General features: G+C 37.7%; 1 protein-coding gene and 1 long non-coding RNA gene across 7 annotated transcripts in view; one reads left to right on the top strand and one right to left on the bottom strand.

The window, feature by feature from the left end:
• The window catches only part of CDH13 (cadherin 13), a 1,150,740-nt gene that overhangs the window by 711,327 nt on the left and 415,775 nt on the right, over positions 1-23,638 (bottom strand). The gene's annotated exons all lie outside the window — the stretch shown is intronic.
• LOC143659840 (uncharacterized) lies at positions 274-16,401 on the top strand. The gene is made up of 3 exons (XR_013163789.1): positions 274-363; positions 648-715; positions 16,304-16,401. It is a non-coding gene; the product is annotated as an uncharacterized LOC143659840 (long non-coding RNA).

The raw sequence follows: 23,638 nt of genomic DNA, 5'->3' as shown, positions 1-23,638 counted from the left end.
CCTAGACTTGCCTCTCCTTAATTTATCTCACTGTTCCCAGGCATCCCAAGAAGATGCTATGAAACCGACTTTGAAGAGAGAGGCCACCAGCTTCTTCTGGTTCTAAAGCCTCAGCCATTCTGATACCACCAGTTCACCACCATACCTCCCTCCTCTTCTTCCTCTTCTCCTCAGCATCCAGCCTCCAAACCCTGTCCCTGAGAGGTGGGGCCCATCTCTCAGGCAATCATCACCTGGCCTACTGTGACATCACAGAGCCTACATTAGCACAAACATTAACACAAGCATTGGCAAATCCAAAGTCCAATTGGATTTTAATTTTGCCAAGACACTCTGACAGATTACTCACAGATGCCACATTTTGTGGGTTGGAGTTCTTTATTTTTGCTCTGTCTATTACTTTTCCATATTTATAAATACTATTATATAGCTTTTAGTTAACTTTAAAACCAAAGGTCTTTGGTTACATTTAGATGGAGCAACATGAGGTCATTAGTGCCTCAGTAGGCAGGAGAATATTCTCCCTAGCACACTACTAGTGATGGGTGTGTAAGAGAAATTTCCAGTTGGGAAAGGCACTGCTTGCTCATTGTATGCATCTGTACCTGCGAGTTAATCTTTCCTTTGCATTCTTGGGGTTGGCACAGGGAGAAGGTCCTGGGAAACAATTCTGGAAACAGCATTTGCAGAAATCATGATTCTGGGAAGTCACATGGTATGATTTTATGGGGTATTTAAACCCCCCTGCTCCAATCTCTCTTAGATTGTCTCCAAGGGATGCTTATTTAAAAATTCAGGTCCAGAAAGGGGAGAAGGCTATCAGAGATGGAAAACCCACTATGTGGGAGCCTAGAAACCTGTGTTCTAGTTGCAATTTCCCTTGAATGTGCTGTGTGACTTTGAGCCACACTCTGTATCAGAGATACAAAGACTAGGTTTTTCAACTATAAAATAGATAAATTCATGAGTTAATACACTTATTCCTATATGCATTCTGCCAAGGAGTATTTATTGAATCCACTATGTGCCAGTCCCTATGCTTGGCAATAGGGTGGAGTTACAGGCAGTAGCTATTGTGGGAAAGCACTTTAGTGGCTGTAATATGCAGCTCATAAGTGAGAGTAATTTATGTTTTCCAGAGAAGAGGTACAGGCTGGAGTGAGTTGTTCAGGGGAAAGAAAGGGAAGGTTAAGTAGGTACCACCCAGATTTGTGCATGACATGGGAAGAGACCACAGTGTGCCAGCCAGATAAAGGCTTTGAAAAGAGAAGGCTGATATGAGATAAGGCATTTTTCACCTACTTCATTAGTTTACTTAACCCAGTGTGCCTTAAGATACAGGTCAGAGAGGTCTGAGAAAGAGGTGGGGGTAACTCAGTGCAGTGTTTAGGAGCCCAGCTCTGCCTGCTAGTTTCACTTCTCACAGTCGTGAGCTATTGGGCACATGACTCAATCTCTCTACACCTCAGTTGCCTCTTGATGCCTTTTCTGTGAAACATGGATAATATTATTTGAGTTAATATAAGAAAAGCACTTAGCACAGTTTCTGGCTTAAAGTGGTCAAAAAGTATGAAGAACTTCTCCTCCTTTTCACTTTTCCTCTTCTCAAAGGAAATATGCAATTAATAATCCAAATGAGGTTGTGAGTCTCCATAAGAATGATGGAATTCCAGGAATGGAGATTTATACATCTGGCAACAATGTAATTTTTTCAGGTGAATTGAATGCCAGTATAAACCATCGGTTTTCTCTAATTTAGCCCACTGAAGTTGGGGCAAAAATCAGTTACGTAACTCTCTTATATTAAAGAAGACTGGTTATCCATTACAAGGTCATTGATAAACCAGAGGATCAACTTCTTGAGAAGAACTTGGGGACTTCTGCCGTCACTGATAGCTCCTCTAGATTTTGAAGGGTAAAATTCTTACAGTCAGAAAGATGGTGAAACAAGGAAGCTCAAGTGAATTAAAGACCTGCTCACTTCACAAGGGATGAACATTTCATCTCCAAGTTGTACTAAAAATTCAGTGTGCTATGAATCTAGAAAGTCAGTCTTCTAGGCCTAAGTTGTCCTCTGTTTGGAAAAAATCTGTCTCAAACTGTATTGGTGGCCAAATTATCTTTTGGACACTCTTATTGGTGACATCTCTGAACAAATGGCTCTCGATGAGGATATTCAGGCTGTATTTCCAGTGGCCCACTGGCCGTGTCAAGTCCTTTCCACCACCTCTGATTTCAGCTATGGCTATGCTGGACAGTTCTTCATGAGTCCAGACTCCCATGATGCTCCCAAGGTCCCAGTGGCAGCAAGGCATTCTGCTCAGGACCATCTCTGACACTTGGAAGAACTGCTCTACCAGTGGAGCATTTAACACCCTTCTGGGTAACTCTAAACCCCTGAGGGCTGGGGGACTGTAGAAAGAGGCTCTTGTCCCCTACCTCCATCTGTTAAGTGGATGATTTGGGGAGGCACTGAAAGAGCCCTGCACTGGGTCTTTTGGGTTTCCAGCTTTGATAATAGGAACACTGTGTTAATCTTTGTAAACCCCCCTGTAATTAAGTTCCTTGGTCCCCAGTGGAAGTAATAACACTGTACTATTATTTTTAACCTCTCCTAGCTGTGCTGACTTTTCTGACAAAGGGAGGATCTGTCAAGGTGAATAGGAAACAGACTTTTAGGCCTGGATCAAAGGTTCCCTGACCAAATGTTTGCACCTATGCATCTTAGTTACATTTTAGCAGATTCAAAAAGGAAACTATATTGCAACCCTAAACTTTGAGTTGCATTCTGTAACTTTTCTTATTTCCCAAAAAATCCATAAATATCTTCTAGGCCAAGATGGTGGCTTATCAATGTGCACGTTTTAGTTTGTCCTCCAGAACAACTACTAAATAACCAGAAACAGTAAAGAACAGCTCCTGGGGCCACGTCAGTGCCCAGACACACAGCATACCCCTTTCTGGACCAGCTGGACCAGCTGCAAGCCCCCCCAGAACTGTGAGTTCCCCAAGCCGCAGCAGCCGGTGCCCCTCCCCCACAGGCTGCTTCCCAGAGGGGAAAGGAAAGGGACTTTACCAGCAGCAGGGGCTGAGCCCAACCAAACACCAATTGTGGAATTAATTAACAAATTCTGACTACTAAAAATAGGCCCCCAGCTAGGTAAACCTGGTCAAAGTGGAGGTCACTCATTTTTGCCCCAGTGCCAAGGGGGCAGGGCTGATGGAGAAAGAAAGCAAAAAAAGAAACTGAGGTTTTTGTGGCTGTGTTTCTACAGAGGCTTGACTGCCTTTGGATATAGTGGCAGGATTTCTCAGGCTGCAACTGCCCCAGGCATAGACAGAAACAAGCTCGTTTGAGGGCTTGTCTGGAGCCTGTGCCTTCCCCAGGGGAGGGGAGAAGCCCAACTCAGGTGGAATCGCTCCCTCAAGGAATTCAGACACCAGGGCTTGGTAATTTGAAGCCATTAAATCCAGCCTACAACCTCTCCTCTGTCTCCACCATGCCCCCAGCAGGGAGAGTCTGCCAAAGTCAAAGGTACAACACCATCTTATGCTGGTGGGATCGGCAGGCAGACAAAAACCACATACTGGGCAGGATAAGAAAAACAGAGTCCAGATACTTCACAGGAAAGTCTTTCAATCTGCTGGGTCTCACCCTCAGGGAAAACCGACACAGGTGACACTTTCCTCCTGATAGGAGACCAGTTTGGTCAGGGAAAATCCAGCTGGGGTCTATAATACCTAAGTAGACCCACCTAAGGGTGTGTGTGTGGGGGAAGGGACCATACAAGCAGGTCAAGAAACAAGAAAACAACCAAAAACTTCTCCTCTGTTACACATAAACTAAGCTAGAGGTCCAGAAAAAGCTGAACTGAATGTCAAAGAACAAATAGACAACAAATTCATGCAGCAAGAAAACCCTAGGTAAAAGAAGTGAAAGCAATCTCCAGAATAAACTAGTTAAGGTAATTAAATGTCTAGACACCAGCAGCAAAAAATAACAAATCACACCAGGAAAATTGAAGATATGGCCCAGTCAAAGGAACCAACCAACAATTCAAATGAGATACAGGAGCTGAAACAATTAATTCAGAATATATGAACAGACATGGAAAAACCTCATCAAAAACCAAATCAATGAATTAAGGGAGGATATAAAGAAGGCAAGGAATGAACAAAAAGAAGAAATCAAAAGTCTGAAAAAACAAATCACAGAACTTATGGGAATGAAAGTCATGGTAGAAGAGATGAAAAAAACAATAGAAACCTACAATGGTAGATTTAGAGAGACAGAACATAGGATTAGTGAACTGGAGGATGGAACATCTGAAATCTGACAAGAAAAAGAAAATATAGGGAAAAAATATGAGCAAGGACTCAGGGAATTGAAGAACAATATGAAGCGCACGAATATACATGTTGTGGGTGTCCCAGAAGGAGAAGAGAAGGGAAAAGGAGGATAAAAACTAATGGAGGAAATTATCAGTGAAAATTTCCCAACTCTTATGAAAGGCTTACAACTACAGATCCAAGAAGTGCAGCATACCCCAAAGAGAATAGATCCAAATAGAAGTACTCCAAGACATTTACTAATCAGAATGTCAGCAGTCAAAGAGAAACAGAGAATCTTGAAAGCAGCAAGAGAAAAGTAATCCACCACATATAAGGGAAGCCCAATATGAACATGCAGATTTCTCAGCAGAAATCATGGAGGTGAGAAGGCAGTGGGATGATATATTTAAATTATTAAAAGAGAAAAACTGCCAACCAAGAATTCTATATCCAGCAAAATTGTCCTTCAAAAATGAGGGAGAAATTAAAACATTTTCAGACAAAACATCACTGAGAGAATTTGTGACTAAGAGACCAGGTCTGCAAGAAATACTAAAGGGAGCATTAGAGACAGATACAAAAAGACAGAAGAGAGAGGTGTGGAGAAGAGTGTAGAAAGGAAGACTATGAGTAAAGGTAAAAAGAAGGAAAATTAGGTATGACATATAAAATCCGAAAGGCAAAATGGTAGAAGAAAGTATCACCCATGCGGTAATAATACTAAATTTAATGGATTAAATTCCCCAATCAAAAGACATAGACTGGCAGAATGGATTAAAAAACAGGACCCATCTATATGCTGTCTCTACTCAAAGGACATGAGGGCAAGGATACAAACGGACATTTGCACACCAAAGTTTATAGCAGCATTATTTACAATCATCAAGAGATGGAAACAGCCAAAATGTCTATCAACAGACGCGTGGCTAAACAAACTGTGGCATATACATACAATGGAATATTATGCAGCTGTAAGACAGAATAAAGTTATGAAGTATGTAACAACATGGATGGACCTTAAGGACATTATGCTGAGTGAGATTAGCCAAAAACAAAAGGACAAATACTGTATGTTCTTACTGATATGAACTGACACTAGTGAATAAACTTGGAATATTTTGTTGGTAACAGAGACCATCAGGAGATAGAAATAGGGTAAGATATTGGGTAATTGGAACTGAAGGGATACAGATTGTGCAACAGAACTGAATATAAAAACTCAGAAATGGACAGCACAATACTACCTAACTGTAATACAATTATGTTAAAACACTGAATGAAGCTAAATGTGAGAATGATAGAGGGAGGGGTCTGGGGGTATAAATGAAATCACAAAGAAAGATAGATGATAAAGATTGAGATGGTATAACCTAGGAATGCCTAGAGTGTATAATGATAGTGACTAAATGTACAAATTTAAAAAATGTTTTTGCATGAGGAAGGACAAAGGAATGTCATTACTGCAGGGTGCTGAAAATAGATGGTAATTAATATTTAAAAATTTCAACTAATGTGTGAGACTAAAGCAAAAAATGTTTATTTGGTCCAAAATTTGTATTTTGACTAGTGCATTTCCTAATATAACTTATGTAGATAGTTGGTTGAACAACATAAGTACATGGAACTTTGGGTAGGACATGAGATTTTGTTGGTTTGTCCAGAGTGATGCCTCGATGAATCCCAGAGTGATTTGATCAGTGAGTGGAAAAGTATTTGCAAAGTCCCCTTCAGGGAATGGTGAGAACGGGGGAAAATTCAACGTCCCCAAGTTGAATCCTTAATATTCTCACAAGCAGTGTGGGCAACCAAAGCTATAGGCTGAGCCCCCAGTCTTGGGGTTTGTTCATATGAAACTTAACCCTACAAAGGATAGGTCAAGCCTACTTAAAATTAGGCCCAAGAGTCACCCCTCAAGAGAACCTCTTGTGTTGCTCAGATGTGGCCTCTCTCTCCAGCCAACACAACAAGCAAACTCACCACCCTCCCCCTGTCTACATGGGACATGACTCCCAGGGATGTGGCCCTTCTTGGCAATGTGGGACAGAAATCCTAGAATGAGCTGAGACTCAACATCAAGGGATTGAGAAAACCTTCTCGACCAAAAGGGGGAAGAGTGAAATGAGACAAAGTGTCAATGACTGAGAGATTCCAAACAGAGTCGAGAGGTTATCCTGGAGGTTATTCTTATGCATTAAGTAGATATCACCTTGTTATCCAAGATGTAATGGAGAGGCTGGAGGGAACTGCCTGAAAATGTAGAGCTGTGTTTCAGTAGCCATGTTTCTTGAAGATGAATATATAATGATTTAGCTTTCACAATGAGACTCTGTGATTGTGAAAACCTTGTGCCTGATGCTCCTTTTATCTACCTTGTCAACAGATGAGTAGAACATATGGAATAAAAATAAATAATAGGGGGAATGAATGTTAAAATAAATTTAGTTTGAAATGATAGTGATCAATGAAAGGGAGGGGTAAGGGGTATGGTATGTATAATTTTTTTTTCTGTTTTTGTTTTATTTTTCTTTTGTCTTTTTATTTCTTTTTCTGAATTGATACAAATGTTCTAAGAAATGATGATGATGATGAATATGCAACTATGTGATGATACTGTGAATTACTGATTATATATGTAGAAGGGAATAATTATATATTAAGAATGTTTGCATTTCTTTCTTGTATTTTTTTTTAATTTAAAATTTAATAAAAAAATTTTTTTTAAATCTATAAAAATTATTTCCCTTTGTACCAAAACCCCAAGTTCTCTTTGATCCAAACAATGCATATAAATGTGGGTCTTGCTGTCATTCTGGGGCTATTAAATCACTTTACTTTGCAACCAAACCCATGTGATGCTTCATTTATAGTGTGCTGGGACCCCAAAAGCACACAGGGTCCCCTTCATCCATCCATAAGCTCTCAGAGGTCCTGCTAGGACTGAAGAATGAATCCTCATTGCGTACAGAAAAGACCTCAATAAGACACCTTCTCCTCCTTCTCTACCTCACTCTCCCCACACACTGTCTTCTGCTTCCTGGGACCTTCTCCCATATGAAGTGTCCACAGCCAGTCCCATCTCAGGCTCTGCTCTCTGAGAAAACCAAACTGAGGCTGATGCAATGTAGCCAGTAATCCATCTCAAAAGGACAGTGGATTAGCAAACAATAAGAGGTACTGTCAGTGGAAAGAAAAGGGAAGAAAGAAAATAACCTTGTGAAGCCTTGTTAAAGGAGAAATAAGTCATCACTGGACACCATTTCTGTGCGGTCAGTCTGCTTTAGCAGTGATTCTTTTTCTCAGACTTCACATTTGTCCTAAGAACGATCCCAGATGCTGGCATCAAAAGCCTTCTAGTCTGTAATGTACTAAATAAAACCATACAGCTTTTCTTCCTGCATGCCCCATTTCTGCAGGAGCGATAAGACAAGAGCATCATCATGGAAACATCATTATTATTTTCTCCCCACGAGGTTGGGGGAGCTCAGGAGGGGAGCCTCGCTCCCGAGGTCCACGTGGCCCCCTGGCAGCAGAACGCCCACCTGTGCCATCTTTCAGGGCCATATTAGAATTCTGCAAGAGCATTTGCCAGAATCAACAACACCCCTGTAAATGGTGAGGTCCCAGAACACATATATTGCAAAACAGAAGAATGAGTTATTTGACATCCAAACACTGAAACACAAAGACAACAAACCACCAGGGAAGAACAAATCCTTCTATAGGAGAACTTGGCCAGTGGCACACATGAAAATTCCCACTGGAGTCAACCACAGAGGCTGTGCCACCTGGGTTTTTATAGTTGACGAATGAAGGGAAATCTAGCGCATCCACAATTAACAGTAAAGATGGAAAAATAAACAACAACATCCTCCCTCCAACTCCAGAGGGCTCCAACGTACCTCTCACAAAGGGAAGGGGCTAAAGTAACACCCCAAATATTTAACTTACAAAGCACATCCAATGACATTTGTATTTAGAGTTATAAAATGTCATTTGTGTTTTCAAGATTTGATAAAGATTTCACGGATTTAAATAAATATTCTTTTAAAATAAAGCTGCTTATCCGTGATAACTTAAGGCTTACTAAAAAAAAAAAATCAACTTTAAGACATATCCTCCCTCCTCTTACTCCATTTCACTGCTTCTAAAATCAAAGATGTATCTTAAATTGATGTTCAGGAAGTACCATATCAACATTTAAGTGGCAGCATTTTTTCTTAGTGGTATATAAAATATAGATGTGCTTGATTTAAACTGTGGTCTCAACTCTTGCCCTTGCCCATTTCTGAAGTGGAAAGGGATTAGATCTCAATAACTTTCAAGATGGCACAGGTCTGTGGGATGATCCAGAAGAAGGCTAGAATCCGATAATACAGGGATTCATATATAGGCTGAGGATTTCAGGCTTATCCCCAGAGGTGAACATGTGTGTTCCTCTCACACAAGGGAGTGGCAATGAGAACTACTCACTATCTCCCCAAAAGGAAGAGTCATCTACTGGTCATTTACCTTTTACTTACTCTGAACTTTTGAATTCAAGTATTATATATATTTAACATGCTTGTTTAAATTGCGAAAATTATTAATGTAGGGTTTGATTCATCTTGTTCATGGTGAACATATCTGTAAACCACCTGCACTTGAATATTGCAGTATTATCGTCCCCCAGAAGCCTCCCTCACAGCTCTCCCATCCTTACCTTCCCATGGTAACCACAGTGTTCATTCCCAACACCACAGGTGTGTTCTGCTTACTGCTGGACATCACCTACAAGGCACGTGTTCCTCTGCGTCTGGCTTCTTTCACACATGACATGTCTATGAGGTTCATCCTTATTCCAGACTAGTATGAATAGTAGTTCATTTATTCTTGCTATATAATTCTCCATCTTAGGTATATATCCCAATTAATCCATTTGTCTTTTGATAAGCTTTTGGGTTGTTTCCAGTTTTAAGCCATTATGAATAGCACTCTTTGGAACATTTTTGTAAATAGCTTTCGGTGGACATATGTACATATTCCTTTTAGGTAGAGACATAGCAGTAGAATTTTTAGGTCAGAGGATGCTTGGCTGTGCAGGGTATGGCAGTTCCAGTTATTGCACATTCTCATCAGCACTTGGTTTTCGGTTGTTGGCCTGGTTTTTTGCTTTCTAAGTCATTCTGACATGCTTGTGTAATAGCATCTCTATGCAATCTCCTTGGGCTTTTTCTTTGCATTTCCCTGATGGCTAATGATGTTAGAGATCTTTTTCTGTATTTAGTGGTCATTTAGATCTCCTCTTTTTTTTTGAAGTGCCTGTTAAAGTCCTTTACCCATTTCTAATTGTTTTTGTGTTATTGTTTTGCAGGAGTCGTTAATGTACCCTGGATTTATAAAAGTCCTATACTGGATACATACACTACAAATACATTTCCCACTCTGTGGCTTGTCTCTCATTTCCTTAATGGTGAATTTCCATGAGTATGAATTTTTACTTTAAATGAAGTCTTTTTATTCATCTTCTCATTTAATTCATTGGAGAGATTGGTTTGTCTTTTTCCTTTCTTTTAATGCTCTTGTTACTGATTGGAATCAAGTTTATTCTGGCCTTCAAAATAAGTTGGACATTTCCCAGTGCCTGCCCACGCAAAAAAAAAAAAGGAAAGGTTCCAACTTTTCCTATCTTCTTCAAGATAAGATAGGCATAGTTTCTTCCTTGAAGGTTTGGTAAAATTTACCTGAAGCTGTCAGGCCTGGAGTTCTTGTTGGGGATAGAGTTTTAATTTAACAGAATAGGACTATTCAGATTTTTAAATTTCTTCTTATGTAAGTTTTGGTAAATTGGGATGTTTTGAGGAAATTTGTCCATTTCATTTAATTTATGTTCAAATTCATTTCCATTAATGTAGTCACAATATTCTCTTCTTGTTTGTTTGTTTTTTTAGTACTTGTTGGATCCCCAGTGATGTCTCTTTTTATATTCTTTTTATTGGTAATTGTGCCTTCTCTCATTTTTCTTGATTACCCTTACTAGGGGTTGATCATTTTATGAATCTTTCAAAGAACCAATTTGGAGCTTATTAAATTGCTTTTTTATTGGATAGCTACTTTCTATGCAACTGATGTCTATTTTTAACCTATTTTTCCCTTCATTCTATTTTCTTAGAGTTAAATTTGCCATTAGTCTCTGATTTAGGTCATTGATTTTCAGATTTTCTGATATATACAAACAAAGCTATAAAATTTTCCTTTATCTGCATCCCACAGGCTTAGTTATGCCATGTTCTCAATATAATCAATTCAAAGTTATTCCATTTTCCAGTATTATTTCTTATTTTACCAAAGAAATATCTCAAAGTATGTTAGTTTTAAAACATGCCAGGATCGATCCTCCAGTTATAATTTTGTTATTGATTTCTGACTTAAATACATGATGGTGAGGAAACATACTTTGTGTGAATTCTATTTCTTGGAATTTGTTCAGTTATACCTTTTGGCCCAGCATACGGTATATTAATAAATATTCTGTGTGAATTTGAAAAGAACACATATGTGGTAGTTAGATTCAGGTGTCAACTTTGCCAGGTGAAGTTGCCTAGTTCTATTGCTATGGACATGAGCCAATGGTATGTGAACCTCATCTGTTGCTGATTACATCTGCAGCTGGCTAGGAGGCATGCCTGCTGCAATGAATGATGCTTGGTTTAATCAGCTGGTGCTTAAATCAGAGAGCTCAATGTAGCACAGCCCAAGCAGCTCAGAATACCTCATCTCAGCACTCGCAGCTCAGCCCAGACCTTTGGAGATGCAGAAAAGAATCACCCTGGGGAAAGTTGTTGGAACCCAGAGGCCTGGAGAGAAGGCCAGCAGAGATCGCCCTGTGCCTTCCCATGTAAGAAAGAATCTCAGTTGAAAGCTAGCTGTCTTTCCTCTGAAGAACTATATGTTAATTAAAGAAATTCCCTTTTATTGAAAGCCAATCTGTCTCTGGTGTGTTACATTCTGGCAGCTAGCAAACCAGAACAACATACTCTGTAGTTTTTAAGTACAGCGTTCTAAACATGCTGTGCAAATTTTCTTTATTTTGATTTATATCTAGCCTAATTGTTATATCAGCTAATGTGATGTGTATTAAGATTTCCAGCTATGATTATTAATTTTTCTATTTTAACTATCAGTTCTCCCTTATGTATTCATTTTATTTTATATAATTTTATTTTATATCTTGTTATATATGGTTTTATGAATGTGAAGTATCCTTCTTTATCAGTAGTAATATTTTTTCCTGAAGTTTCTTTCCTCTGATAATAGCATAGCCATACTAAGTTTCTTTTGTTTAATATTTACATGGTAATTGTCTTTAAATTCTTTCAATTTCAGTCTTTCTCCTTACATTTAAGGTGTAACTAATTTAAGTAACATCAAATTGCTCTTTTAAAATCCAGTCAACCCATACAATGTATAAAGATATAATTTATATCAAGTATAAAAAAATGGTTGGGGGATGGTGGAATTATCAAGGGTTGTTTAATGTAAGAAAATTAATTAATGTAATATACCACATTAAGAGAAGGAAGGCAAAACACAAAACACACGATTATCTCAATTGATAAAATCCAGTACCCCTTCTTGATGAAAACACTTAAAAACCTAGGAATAGAAGGAAGTATCTTCAACCTGATAGTAGACACATAAGGAAACCACTGCTAGAATCATAATCAATGGTGAAAAGCTCAAATCTTTTCCTCTAAGATCCTGAATAAAACAAGGAACCCACCATGATTATTTTTAATCAACATTGTCCTGGAAGTTCTAGCCAGAAAAGTTAGGCTAGAGAAAGAAATAAAAAGCATCCAAATTGGGAAGGAAGAAGACACACTTTCACTATTACCAGATGACATGATCCTACATATTGAAAGTCCTGAAAAATTGACAACAAAGCTACTAGAGCTAATAAATAAATTCAACAAATTGGTGGGGTACAAGATCAACATGCAAAAATCAGTAGTGTTTGCATACCAAGTAATGAACCATCTGAAGAGAAAATCAAGAAAAAAATTTCATTTATAATATCAACTAAAAACATCTAGGGGCAAATTTAATCAAGGTTGTCAAGGACTTATCCATGGAAAACTACAAAAAACATTGCTAAAAAAAAATTAAAGACCACCTATATAAATGGAAGGATCTTCCCTGTTCATATATTGGAAGTTAACTATTGTTAAAATGTCAGTTTTACCCAAAGTGATGTACAGATTTAATGCAATGCCAATCAAAAACAGAAATGCCACTCATATTTATGTGGAAGCATAATTTACATCACTGAATTATATATTTTCATTTTGTTAAAAGGGGGAAATTTTAAGTTGTGTATATGTTACTAGAACACAATTTTCAAAAACCCATTGGACTGTTTAACACAAATAGAATACTAATGCAAACCATGGACTATAAATAATAATATTATCATAAATATTACTGCTTGATCAGTTGTGATACAGGTAGCATACTAATGCAAGGTGTTAATGATAAGGGGTATAGTGGGATCCTAATTTCTGCAGGATTTTTCTGTAAACCTGCAATTTCCCTAATAAAGTCATTATCTTAGACAAACAAAAAACTTTATATGGGAAGTTTAAGGGACATCAAATAGCCAAAGCTATCTTGCATAAAAAAAAAAAAAAAACAGAGCTGGGGAACTCACACCTTCTAATTGTAATTCTTAATTGCAAAGCTACAGTAATCAAAGTAGCATGATACAACCACAAGGATGGGTGTATAGACCAATGGAATTGAATTGAGAGTTCAGAAAACCCTCATTATCTATGGCCAATGGGTTATTTTTTCAGGGTTGTTCTCTGACGTATGCCCCCCCCTTTTTTCCAGTTTGAAATACTTTCAAACTCACAGGACAGTTACAAAAATAATACCACCCCCATACAAAGAACTACAACATTCCCCTGTCCCCCTAGATACTTAGATCCACCAATTTTAACATTTTGCCACGTTTGCTTTTTCAGCCTCTCTCCTTCTCTCTCTCTTCTCAGTCCATTTTCTGAACACATGAGTGTAGGGTGCATACGTCATTCTTCTTGAACACTTCATACTGCCACGCACATTTCCAATAAACAAGAAAATTCACTCATGTAACCACCTTAAATGCAGTTATCAAATTCAAGAAATTTAACATTGATATAAAGCTTACAGTCCATGTTTCAATACTTTCATACATCCCAATAATGTCCCTTTGAGCCTGTTCTCCTCTTTTGTTAGATCCCATCTGGGATCATTTATCACATTTCATTGTCATTGTCTTTTTAGTCCCTTGCACTTCCTTTATTTCGAATTGTGAAAACACATATATCATGTAAACTTTCCCATTTCAACCACCCCCAAGCCTCCCATTCAATGGAATTAATCACACTCACAGCGTTGTGGTACCTTCATCACCTTCCATTGCTAAAACTTTCCCATCTCCCCAAACAGAAACCTATATCCATGTTATATGAACTCCCCACTGCTCCTGCCCCTGGCAACCTATACTCTTAATTTCTGTCTCTATGAGCTTGCATATTCTCTGATATTTTCTTTGTATTTAGCTTTGGACTTTAATTTAGCATCCTAAATCTATAATGTTCTTGTTTGCTATAATGCCAACTTAACTTCAAAAGTATACAGACATTGGGTGTGCAAGTGTAGTTCAGTGGTAGAGTTCTCACCTACCAAGCAAGAAACCCGAGTTTGATTTCTGGTCCATGAACTATCCCCCACCAAAAAAAAAAAAAGCAAAACAAACAAACAACAACAGAAAAACAAAACTTCAACAAATAGTGCTACAATAATGGGATACTCATATGGAAAAATAATGAAATATGACCCTGCCATAGAGCATACAAAAAAAATAGTATATACTAACTATGTTCCTATATCCCTCTGTCCCCCCACCTTTATCCAGTTCTTGTCACAAATTGCATGTCAATACATTATGAGTCCCAAACCACTGATTTGTCATGATGTTTTGTACATTTTTATGGCCAATTGATTTGACAAGGCTACCAAGCCCATTCAATGGGGAAAGAAGAGTCTCTTTAGCTCATGGTGCTAGAAAAACTGAACATCCACATGCAAAAAATGAAGGTAGTCTCCTACCTCATACCATATACAAAAATTAACTCAAAATGAATCAAAGAATTAAATGTAAGAACCAAAACTATAAAACTCCTAAAAAAGAAAACACACACACAGAGAAGCACATTCAAGAATTTGTTGTAGTCAATGGCTTTGCAGATTTCACACAAAATACATAAACAACAAAAGAAAAGCAATAGATAGATGGTACTTCAACAATAAAAACTTCTGTGCATTAAAGGACTTCATCATGAAAATAAAAAGATGACCAACAGAATGGGACAATATAGTTGCAAACCACACATCCAACAAGGGTTTAATATCTAGATTACATAAAGAAATGCTACAACTCAACAACAAAAAGACACTCCAATTTAAAAATGGGAAAAAGACTTGAATAGAAGGTCTTTTTCTATATCAAAGAAGATATAGAAATGGCCAATAAGCCCGTGCAAAGACATTCAACAGTATTAACCATTAGGGAAATGAAACTCAAAATCACAGATACCATTTCATACCTACTAGAATAGCTACTATTTTTTTTAACAAAAGGAAAATAAGTTTTGGAAAGCATGTGGAAGTATAAGAACACTTGTTCATTGTTAAATGATGCAGCAACCACTGTGGAAAACAGTTTGGCAGTTCTTCAGAAAATTAAGTATAGAATTACCATATGACACGGCAATCCCACCACTAGGTATATATCCCAAATAACTGAAAACAGGGATTTGAACAGATATCTACACACTAATGTTCACAGCAGTATTAATTACATTGCCAAAAGATGGAAGCAACCCAATTATACATCAACAGATGAATAAACAAAGCATGGTATATGCATACAAGGTCATATTATTTGGCTGCAAAAAAGGAAAGAAATTCTGATATATACAACTACATGAATGAATCTTGATGACATTATGTTGAGTAAAATAAGGCAGATTTTTATTATCACAAAAAGGACAAATATTGTGTGATAATACTGACATGAAATCATTAGAATGAGCAGACTCAGAGAGTGGGAAGCCAAATTACAGGTTAAAAAGGGCCAGGGTGAGGGTAGGAAATGAAGAGTTAATGCTTAATTGGCATAGAGTTTCTGTTTGGGATGATGGAAAAGTTTTGTTAACAGATGATGGTGGTGATAGCACAATCCTGTAAATGTAATTAAAACCAGTGAATTATATGTTTATATGTGGTTAAAAGGCAGAATTTTAGGGTAGAGATGTTATAGAATAAAAATAAAAATAAAAAATGAACACAGGAGTGTACAATACAAAGAGTTAACCCTCATGTAAACTATAGACTACAGTTAATAGCATAATTATAATACTATTGTTTCAGCATAGTTACAAAATTAACATATTAATACAAAGTGTTAATAATTGGGAAATCTGTGTGTGATGGGGGTATATAGGAACTCTTTATTTTCTGCAAGCCTCTCCTAAATAACTAAATACTAATAAATGAATAAATAAATTAGTACATAAGCCAGTCTAACAGTGTTTGCTTTTAATTCCAATATTTATCACATTGGTGGGTTTCTCCCTGTGATTCTCTTCCACTCCACCTTACCTTGGGAAATCATCTCTTTGTGAACAGACCTATTTGAATTATCCTAACATGAGTGGGTCTTCTAATACACAAGAAAGATACTGTATACAAAATGAGGACATGTGAAAAGCCAAAAAATAGAAAGGATAACTGGGCCTTTATGATACCTGGTAAACCCTTATATTAAGCTTATGATACCAAGTTAGCTCCTGTACTAAGGAGTTGAAACCAGAACTTCCCAACCCTGGGTATTTTAACTATGAATGCAGTAACAAGACTTACCCAATGGTTATTCTCTCCTTATTAGGTAAGATTATTCAATACTTACTGTGTGCCAGGCACTATTCCAAGGACCTCATATGCATTGTCTCCTTCAACCCTTACATTACTCCTAGAAGGTAGGTATAAGGTTATTCCCATCTTATCTGAGAATGGTAAAAATAATTTGTCCCAAATCATAGGCTAGCAAATCCTAGAGCTTGAGATTTGAACCCAGGAATTTGACTTCAATGACTTTGCTATTGCTGGTCCCAATCTATAGGACCAGTTTCCTTCCCCAAATGCTATTTTATAAAATGCCTATTTTATTAATCATTGTTAATGGTCTGTCTATTCTACTGTTGTCCCTTCACATTTTATTTCTGAAAGTCCTATTTTTGATTTTCTAAATGTTATTAAAAGTTTAATGGGTCTTAATAGCATATTTTCTATATGCTATATATGCTATTTTTCCATATTCTAAAAATAATTTGGATTACAGTTTTCTGCCATGTATGGTAGAATTCGGGGATAGATGAAAATATGTGAACCTGAATTGTTAATATTACATCTTATTTCTATAAGATGTACTGCTTTTTCTTACCAAAGAAAGGCTGACAATTGGATTTATAACAATGAATTCAGAAACCTTGAGGTTTTATAACAGAAAATAATGTCTCATTAAGTACTCTGAAAGGATAACGAGGCATTTACTACTTCTTGCTCATTTGGTAAAGGTTTCAAGAAATAAACATTAACTCATATGGACTTGGCATATGGATCATTCAAGAAGTAAGCAGAGAATGTATGATAGAGTTAGCTGCTTGAATTATTTCTCCATAAATTATTCATGCTTCTAATTTATCTAACCATATTCTTTTATAATATCTGAATTATTCTCACATCCACAAGACAGGAATATATTAGCATCAACAAGGACAAAGTTAATCTAATTAAATAATCAGTCAGTAAATAGATATATAAATAGCTGACCAAAGAAGCCATCATCTAAATTAATCAAGAAAAGAAAGAAGTCCTAGAAAAGAATGCATCCCTTATTGGAAACAACCACATCTTGGTTAGTAGTTTCCCTAAGGGGTTTGACTGAATATTTGACCACAGAAGGAGAGCTACATCTGATGGGAGGTATCAGAAAGAATGGGGCTCAGATCTGGCTGTAGTGTTCAGGAAGTAGGGATACATTGAAATATCTCATTCTAAGTGGAAACCTACCATGGTTTGTAAAGGATTCTAAGAATCTCAATAACATCCAGCTTACACCTCCCTTCCATGTACCAGTTATTTTCAGTTATGTAATTAATAAAACATGCCAGCATATCATGTTTCCATGACATTATTTCACCAAGACTAATTATAAATCTCAAAGAAAGAAATCCATATCAATGGGTGCACCTATTGACATATAGCAATTTCTTTGGCTAAAAATACATAGTATTGAATCATAAGCCAATGGTCCTGCTGATGCCACCACTCCTGGTTTGGTCCTGATTCTCGTGAGCCTGTGCTCATCCCATTTACTATGTTTCTGAGAGAAAGATGTAGAAAAGGCTGGAGAATTTTCAGCGAACATGGAGAACGACCACCTTACTTTAGTGGGAAAATCACATGTGATGGAAGGACTGAAACTGGCAAAACCAGTTTGTGGGTCAATTTGAATGCGGCTCAGCAAGCATGGGCAATATAGGATCCCAGCTGTTCCTTGGTAAACCAGTTCAGTGGTTCCCTGTATGTGGACTGGATCACAAAGGAAGGGAGAGGGTCAGACTTAAGATAGAGAGGCCATTCACAAAGCTCTGTCATAGGCCAGATAAGAAGACATGGAACATAAACCAGTTATAGTTTATGAGAAGAGTATGCAGGTAAAAAGCACATGGAAGAGAGAGAGAGAAATAAATGTCAAATGAGAGTGCTCAGGTGATGAAGCATCAAAGGAAGATCTAAGGTGGAGAGATTGGGTACCTGGGAAGATAAGGATGTCACTCCAAGAAATAGAGAACACAGAAGGGTGAGGTGTGCAGGTCCAAGAGGGTATTTGGATACACATGTATGTACATGTATGCACTTACACATGCACACACATGCATTAAGCTTGAGAGGCAAGAAAGACATACAGGTGGAGATACAGGCAGGTTAAAATGTGGAATTCAAGGTCTGAAACAGAGGTATGATTTAGAGGCATCCTATAGGGGATAGTTAAATCCAGTAGGTTCGGAGAAAAAGCAGAGGAAAATCAAGACAGAAAACTGAGGGCCAGCTCTGGGGTTGGGGGTGGAGGGGTAAGGGGAGAAAGAGGAACCAGGGGAGGAAAAATAAAATGATTTCCCAGATACATACCAAGTGAGAGAACAAGGAGAGTAGAGTGTCTTGGAAAGCAAAATGGAGGACATTTCGGGAACATTTCACAATTACTAAATGCTTCAGAGAATTTCAGTGTGACCAGGACTCAGAAGTTTAAGGAACTCAGCTGTTCCATCTCCATGATCTTCAAAAGAGAACAAGTTTAGCAAGATGTGGAGGATAGTTCAGTTAACAATATTAGGAAGGGGATAGCACTTCCTAGTTGAGTGAAGACTGTGCTTTCAAGGAGTTTGATTAAGGAAAGGACAATGGGATGAAGTTGAAATAACTGTATGGATTCATTTTTAATGTGGGAAGATTTGAATACGTTTGAAGGCAAAGGGGAGGATACAGAAAAGAGGGAACAAGTGAAGATGTAAGAATGAGAAGGGGGCCAGGAATGTAAACAGAGGCAGGAACGAATGATTCAAGAGATTAAGTGAAGGGATCTCTTAAAACACAGGAGAAAGAATTGGTCTACTCCTGAGAGGGCCAGGAAGTTGTAGAGGTAGGGGGAGATGGAAAAGGGAAATTGAGAATGCTCAAGGTAAATGGTATGAACAAAGGAAAATGGGAGGCCAGCTGCAGAAGACTGCAGGCAGAAGGGCAGAGCTCACTGCTTAAGGTAGATGGAAAAGTGTTGGAGTGGTGCTCGAGATGGTGAGCGATCAATGAAGAATGAATAATTACAGGGCAGCAACGAGGGCAGGAGCCTGGAGAGAGAAAGCTGGCTCAGTTCCATGAGAGTGAATGCCTCATCAAACAAGGCCTTTCATTTCTCCTCCATCCTGTTTTCTTGAAATGTTTACCTATATTAATATGTTTATATATTAATATATTAATAATATATTAATATTTATACCTCTGAGTATTGCCTATTAATTTCAATCCATCCTTGTAGATACTTGAGTTCTTTTTGAATCTTGAGTCTACCAACCGCTTAGGATTCCAGAGCTGAGAAAATTATGTACTAATAAACACGTCTTCATATTTTCATCCCCGTCACTGGGATGAGAGCAATGGTCAGTCCATGGACTGCAACCAGAAGCCATTCTCCAGGCTGACCTAGATTATTTTGGACCCTTTGAATATAGCTATTGAACTGATCTGAATTCCCCTCATTGTACTAACAATAAGCTCATATTTCTCTATTTTAATAAAAAAAAGATGAAATATTTTGCTAAATGTTCCAAAATGCACTAGCTGTGTGACCTTGGGCAAATACCTTATCTTCCCAACATCTTACTGTATCATCGGTGAAGGGAGGATAATAAGAGTCTAATTATTAGAATTGTCCTGAATATGGAATGATTTAACATAAAAAATGCACTTAAAGTAGTGCCTGGCATGGAGTTTGAGCTAAATAAATATTGTCTAAATGCACTAAGAACATCAGTATTCTATCTGTGGCCCTTTTTGAGTCTTTTGAGAAGTACTTATTCAGTGCCACATATCAGGTAAGAGCTGGATTTACAACAGTGGACAAGTCAGACACAGTCCCCGCCCTTATGGAACATATAATCCTATTAACCTAATAAATCAATACTATATAATAAGATTGTATTAGAATTTGGAAAAATGCATTTATTTCCCTTTGATCCAATGTCTGGGTCTTTTTTCTTATTTCCTTTCCCCTCTTTGGGGAACATATTATCCAATGACCTGAAAGGAAGAGGAAATCACAGAAAAAAACAAGGAAAATAAGACTGATGCCCTTCACTTAGGGAAGAGGCTTTACTAACCAGAGCCAAATTGAATAAGGGACATAGAATAAAAAAGTAGTCAAGCCTCGGTTATCTGAGCTAACTGAGGTTTATGAGAATGGACAGTACAAGGAGGAAGATAATGCAGCCTGATTAGCTGTCTTAAATCTCAGAGCAGAGAGTGAAAACTAAATATATGTAGTGTAGACCCAGGTCTCAGGACAGGGGGTAGTCCTTTGGAAAAAAGCCTGGTTAGAATTATTGAGACCATTCCTTGGACCTCTTAAAGAACTACCATTATTTATAGTTTTATACGTCTAAAAGAAAGAAGTGGTAAAAAGTTGCTGTCAATGGAAGTCCAATATGCCTGATATGATAAAGAGGTTGGTAGGCAATGCAGAGCTTTTGTCAAAAGGATTTGCTACAAAAAGATTGAAAGTTGAAGGAACCACCTATTTTCCATGAACAGCTGGGGAGCAGGAGAACCTAGACATGAGGGAAAGGAAAAGTCTTTTCTTGGATTTAATGTCCAAGAGACAGTGGAAGAGACAGGAACAGTCCAACTGAAAGCTGCCACCAAATCAAGGAGGATTTTTCAGAACTGTTGCTTGGAAGACAGCTCTTGAATAACTGTAATTATTCCATCACCTAGGGAAGCTCTTTCTCATCTTAAAGCTCTCCCCATTTGGCTATGTTCTCCAGTCTTTGGAGATTGCTCCAGTCTTTGGGGCATTGCGAAGAGTTTAAAGACAGCAACTTTATCTGCATTTGTAATGTCTGTTCCTATGTACAGGGCCATCAATGTGTCAAATTCTGAAAATATCTATGGGATATCTCTCAACATTTTTTCTGAGGATTGATCTTGTTCCACATGACAGAGAAAGGGCAAGTATCAGCAAAATCTGTTTACTGTTAAAAAAAAAAAAAAGAAAAAAGAAGCAGCTGTCCTATATTTTGATGACCACAAATGTACATATTTACTTTTGATTGTTGCTACATCTTGACATACTAAGATAGAAGCAGTTCAGCAATTATAAATATTAGCCCTTTCTATAGACCCCATGGGATATAGGCAGTTTTTAAAAAATGTGGAACTCCTAAGCAGTATGAACCAGAGAGGAGGAGATTTCTACTTCTATCATCAGGAGGCAGAATAAAGAAAAAGAAAGGAATTATGAAGATATTAGGCTCTAGCCACAGACTGAAAGTGCTTCCTGTTTGTCCATGTGATAACTTGCGTATGACTTCTTAGCTTTGCCTAAACACGCAATTGAGTTGAGGACCAAACAAGATCAAAAGTGTGGCCCTCCCTGACACCCATCACAAATAGCACCCGTGCCCCAGGGGCCAACAGCCCACAGGCATCTACCCAACGTGGATGCACTGATAGGTATGGTTGGCTGGGATCATGGTGCTCTTGTTTGCTGACTTTTTTCCCAAATCCTTGGCCTTCTGTCTTAAAAGTGTGGGTGAAGACCTACGTGCTAGGATGGAGAAGCATTGAATAAATGGCACCTCCTTTCCCTTTTCCTTCTTTACCAAATTTGTGAATTTTGTAACAAAAGAATCAAATGGAGACAACCCACACCTGTATCAATGATTGTGTCCTTTTACTATGACATTTTTTCTCTCAGAGACAAGGACCAGACTTTCACAAAACAATCCTCATCAGCTCCAAATCTCTAATAACAGCAGCCAAAGCTGACTGACAAAGCTCCTGGTGACCAAATATCTCCGTGTGAATCATTCTTGGACTTACAGATGAAAGGGGAGTTTTTTGGTTTTTTAACTTTTTAAAATTATATAATATAACGTATACACAAAACAAAGACAGAAAAAAGCAATCATTTTCAACACACTCTTCAACAAGTAGTTACAGGACAGATCCCATAGTTTGTCATGGGCTACTATACCATCCTTTCAGAGTTTTCTTTCTAACTGCTCCAGAATATAGAAGGCTAAAAGGAATAAATATTTTTTTATCACAATCGACTTTTTTTTCTCTCTTATGAAAAATAGCATATACACAAAAAAACCATAAATTTCAAAGCACAGCACAATTAGTTGTAGAACAGATTTCAGAGTTTGGTATGGGTTACAATTCCACAGTTTTAGGGTTTTACTTCTAGCTGCTGGAGACTAAAAGAAATATCAATTTAATGATTCAGCAATCATATTCATATGTTAAACTCTACCTTCTCTGTATAACTCCACCATCACCTTTAGTCTTTCTATCCTACTCTTTAGGGGTATTTGGGCTATGGCCATTCTAACTTTTTCATGGTGAAAGGGGCTATCAATAATATGGGGTAAGGAAATGGAACTAGCCGATGTACTAGAGAGGCTGGACCCTCTAGGTTTCAGGACTTATCTGGTCCAAGGACCCATCTGGAGATTGTAGGTTTCTGGAAAGTTACCCTATTGCATGGAACCTTTGTAGAATCTTATATATTGCACCAGGTACTCTTTAGGATTGGTTGGAATGGTTTCAGTTGGGCTTTTGCAAGCTATGATAGGTAGCAATGTCTAACTGAAGCTTACATACAAGTGACCTCCAGAGTAGCCTCTCAACTCTATTTGAACTCTCTCAGCTGCTGATACTTTATTAGTTATACTTCTTTCCCCTCTTTCGGACAGGGTGGAATTGTTGATCTCATGATGCCAGGGCTGGAGTTATCAAGACAGGAGTTGTTTTTTTAAAAAAAGAGAAGTATCACCCATAGACTTACACTTAAAATTCTCTAGTATTTGATTGATGGTAGTGATTATAATAATAAAGAGTAGGAGGTTAGAAACATATTTTATTCCATCAGAGAAACAAGGTAGTGATTTACCTCTGATCATGCTACATCCCATTTACCTGAAGAGCTCCATGCAGCAGTTGGGGAGCTAACTGTGGATAAATTGAACTTTGTACCCCTGGAATAACAATGGATATGAATTGTGGAGCTGTCTATGATCTAAGACTTGCCCCTTGACCTTCCTGAATTTCATTTTCCTCACTTATAAAACAGGAATAATACCATCTACTTCAAGATGTTGTTGTAAGCGTTAAATCAGTTAATGCACATGAAGATAAAATTTCAAATTTAAATTATTTTTCTATATAAATGCAAGGTTTTTAGCTAGATTCTGGGAATATGAAGATGCATTAGATAAGGCCCATGAAATAATGGAACTCATGGCCTAGGAGACATTTACATTTGGAAACCTTGTGCTCTTTCTGTGAAGTTCTATTTCTAGAAGTTCTATTAATGGGGAAAGCTTTTTAAAGTGTCATGACAACACAGAGCTTGCCTACCTACCTCAAATTCCTTTAGAAG

The sequence above is a fragment of the Tamandua tetradactyla genome, chromosome 16, assembly GCF_023851605.1.
Source record: "Tamandua tetradactyla isolate mTamTet1 chromosome 16, mTamTet1.pri, whole genome shotgun sequence".
Classification (NCBI taxonomy): Eukaryota; Metazoa; Chordata; class Mammalia; order Pilosa; family Myrmecophagidae; genus Tamandua; species Tamandua tetradactyla.
The sequence above is the reverse complement of the archived record's forward strand: the minus strand, read 5'-3'. Positions and strand labels throughout refer to the sequence as shown.